This window comes from Cebus imitator, unplaced genomic scaffold (assembly GCF_001604975.1).
Source record: "Cebus imitator isolate Cc_AM_T3 unplaced genomic scaffold, Cebus_imitator-1.0 Scaffold493, whole genome shotgun sequence".
Classification (NCBI taxonomy): Eukaryota; Metazoa; Chordata; class Mammalia; order Primates; family Cebidae; genus Cebus; species Cebus imitator.
The window spans coordinates 947,529-951,370 of record NW_016107808.1 but is presented as its reverse complement, the minus strand read 5'-3'; positions in this window follow the sequence as shown (position 1 = coordinate 951,370).

Below are 3,842 nucleotides of genomic sequence, written 5' to 3'. Positions count from 1 at the left end.
AGTATTCCATGGTGTATATGTGCCACATTTTCTTTGTCCAGTCTATCATTGATGGGCATTTGGGTTGGTTCCAGGTCTTTGCTATTGTAAACAGCGTGGCAACAAACATACGTGTGCATGTGTCCTTATAATAGAACCATTTATAATCCTTTCGGTATATACCCAGTAATGGGATTGCTGGGTCAAATGGAGTTTCTATTTCTAGGTCCTTGAGGAATAGCCACACTGTCTTTCACATTGGTTGAACTAATTTACACTCCCACCAACAGTGTAAAAGTGTTCCTATTTCTCCACATCCTCTCCAGCATCTGTTGTCTCCTGATTTTGTGATAATCGCCATTATAACTGGCGTGAGATGGTATCTCAATATGGTTTTGATTTGCATTTCTCTAATGACCAGTGATGGTTTTAGGGATCAAGTTTGGACCTAATGGTTCTCTATAAGTACCTTTATGTTAGTGTTTCACACATGGAGCATTGCTCTGTTTGGAGTGCTTTTAATCTGGCAGCCATCATTATAGTGATGATGGGGGTATATAGTAACTATATTTTTGGACATACTCAAGACAGTTTTGGGGAGGTGGCAAAGTTGGCCAACTGTGGAAGCTGCTGCTGTAAAACAGACTTTAGGACTTTAGTCACTGGAGAAATTTCAAAATTTTTCTCATCCAGCAGTTTCCTTGGGAACTTGTCCCAAACAAATTAAACTCTGCACCACACTCCACCTTATAGGTGGAATCACCCTATGATTAATATGGGATTATTAAAAACACATCCAAGAGAGTCTGATATACAATAAATGCACAGTATATGTTGGCTAGTAGCTGTCCATATTTTTGTTATATAATATTTGTTTGCTATAATTTATTCGCAGGGCATTAAACACCTTGTTCTCAAGCTAATAAGAAACTTTAAATGCTTAAACTGAAGTTGAGAATGTTGGCACTAAATGGTCCCTCTCAGACTCTGCAGCCTAAAACTCTCCTTTACAGAAGTGAAAATGGGGCTTGAGATAGACACTGATTTCATGTCACCCTGTGAATCAGTTGTGTTGTCCCCTTAGTCATCTGTAATTGTCGTCATATTTCTCAACCCCGTCAGAGAATGGCCAGAGGTAAAATTCATACTTCATTTTGAAAATAATACATTTTGTGAAAAGATAATTAATTTTTTTGAACTGTGGCTGATGAATTCTGGGAGCAGAAACAATGTCAACAGGCCTTGAAATGAGCTCTATGATTTGAGTGTCAGCTGTTGGGATTCCTGGGTCAAAGATGAGAGAGGCAAATGCAAAAATGAGATAAGTTTTCAAGATAAACATTCTCCATTGTCTGCAGTTTGGTTGTATGGCCTTTGGGCCTCTTTTAGAAAATTTAGGCATGGTTACAATAATGAAAATTTTGGGATCTCTAAGATGATACAAATCCAATAAAATTTGAAGCCTTGAGTTGAGCTAAATAGTGAAAGTTTTTGGTTTTTTTTTTTTTTTTTTTTTCTTCTTGCTGAATAAAAAAATGCAGAACCAGCAAACTGTTTTCCCTGTTGGACTACTACTATTTTAGAGAATGTGTTAGTGGACAGTTTTGAGAATTATAATTAAATAATGTAGACTGAATTAATGGCTACTGGTAGGCGGCTGTTTCATCAGCTTTTGGCCTTGGAATTAAAGTCTTTCTGAGAAAGATTTACTCAGGCATAACTATATAATCTGAAAGACGATCACACTCTATTCCTGATGCATTAGAAATATAGATGAGATAATATGTCATCTATACATCCCGCTCCATATATAAGCTCCTTCTATTATTCTGTTTTTCCTATAGGCTGAAGTTTAAGATCCTTTGACCATGATTTTTAAGGCCCTTATCAGTCTAGTTGTAACTAGTTTTTCAAGCTTTCATTTCATTCTGTCCCCAAGCTTCTAAAATTCTCAACAGTAGTACAAAATTATTTTTCTTTTCTTTAGCAAACATACGTTTTCTTCCTCCATGCAATATCTAATGCAGTTTTCTTTAACTGAAATATTGTCTCATTGTCTTTTCATATACCTTCTTCAAGGGCTACCTCAACTGATTTATTCTCCGTAAGTATTTCTATAATATTAACAGTAGGTACCACGTATTTAATACCTACTCTAGGCCAGGCATTTGCTAAGTGAATTTTCTTATTTAAACCTCATAACTAATCCTCATTCTGCAGACAAAAGATTTGAAATTCAGAGAAGTTAAATTTCTTCTTTAAGGCCACATAGCTTGAAAATTGAGGCACCAAAATTCAAACTAAATTGTGTCTGATTCTAAAGCTCACGGTCTTTATTACTATGCATATTACATATGCATATACACTACTTTATATTCTCTCAGGAAAATGAATGATCCCCTTCTCTGTGCATGTAGAGCCATTTAATCATTACAGTTTTATGGCACTTATCTGTTTGGGATATATATATATATATATATATGTCTGTGTCCCTGCAAAATTATAAGCTCTTCAAAAACAAAGACTTTATTCATTTATACAACTTCAGGATCTAAAGCTATGTCTGGCATTGACTAGATGCTCGGTAAACATTCACTACTCTGAGGGCTAGAAATTATTCAATATATAATGTCTCTACCAAAGGTAACTTATTATTTATTCAGGGAAACTAAAATAAATGTGGGAAAAACAAAAGAGAGAAATCCCAGTCCTGTCATTAAATTCATGAAAAGACATAAAAAGGATGTCAGTGTTTCTGTTTTTGCCACAACTGCATGTATTTGTGCTGATTCTTCTGTCTTGGGATGAGACAGACCAAGTCTCATTGAAATGGCTCAGTGTTCAAGGGAGAATTGGTGAGTAGAGTCAGTTCTAAAAGCCATGGGTGTTGCTGCTCCTACGCATAGGTGCTATGGTTTGAATGACCCCACCAAAACTCATGTTGAAATTTAATTGCCATTGTGACAGTACTAAGAAACAGGACTATTCAGTGGTGATTAGGCCATGAGGGCTCAGCTCTCATAAGGAGATTAATGGCATTACCTTGATACTGGGTTGTTACAAAAGCAAGTTTAGCCTTCACTTGTTCTTGCTCTTTTTTGCCCTTCTGCCTTCACTCATGGAATAAGTCAGCATGACGACCTCTTCTAGATGATAACACCATTATCTTAGACTTTTCAGCCTCCAGAACCATGAGCCAAATTAACTTATTATAAATACCCAGTCTGTGGTATTCTGTTATAGCAATATAAAACAGACTACGTCAATAGGCAAAGCTACAGCTAATGTGACCTCTTGGGGTTCTGCCTTGAAAAAGTAAATCATCATTATTGAGCTCCTTCTAAGACATGTGTGGACATTTTAAAGAAGCACATATAAGCTGGACTGTTCAGAGGTAACAGTGTGTGGTGAATAAAAGCATGGACTCGGGATTCTGCTTACCTCGGTTTGAACCCCAGCTGTTACCAGTTTTGTTGACCTTAGGATTTTCCCCTTTTCCCTCAGTTTCCTTATGAGTAAAGTAAGTGTAATACTAAAACTTAGCTTACAGAATTGTTCAGAGATTGTATAGGTTAATAGATGTAAAACACACAAAAGAGTGCCTAGCACAGGGTTATCGCTTAGTGCATATTTGCTGTTATCTGCAATTTAGTTTTTTTATCCTACCTCTACTTACATGAATTTTGAATATTAAAGGAATACGATGTCAGTTTTAGCAAAGGTCACTAATACTGTTTTATTACTTTTTAAATGTTAGTTTCCCTCAAATTGGCATTGGCTAACTAAAATATGAGCAAATGTTACCCACCGTTATGAAATCCCCATGTGAAAAATTGACATGGATGTGAATAAAATTTAGAGCT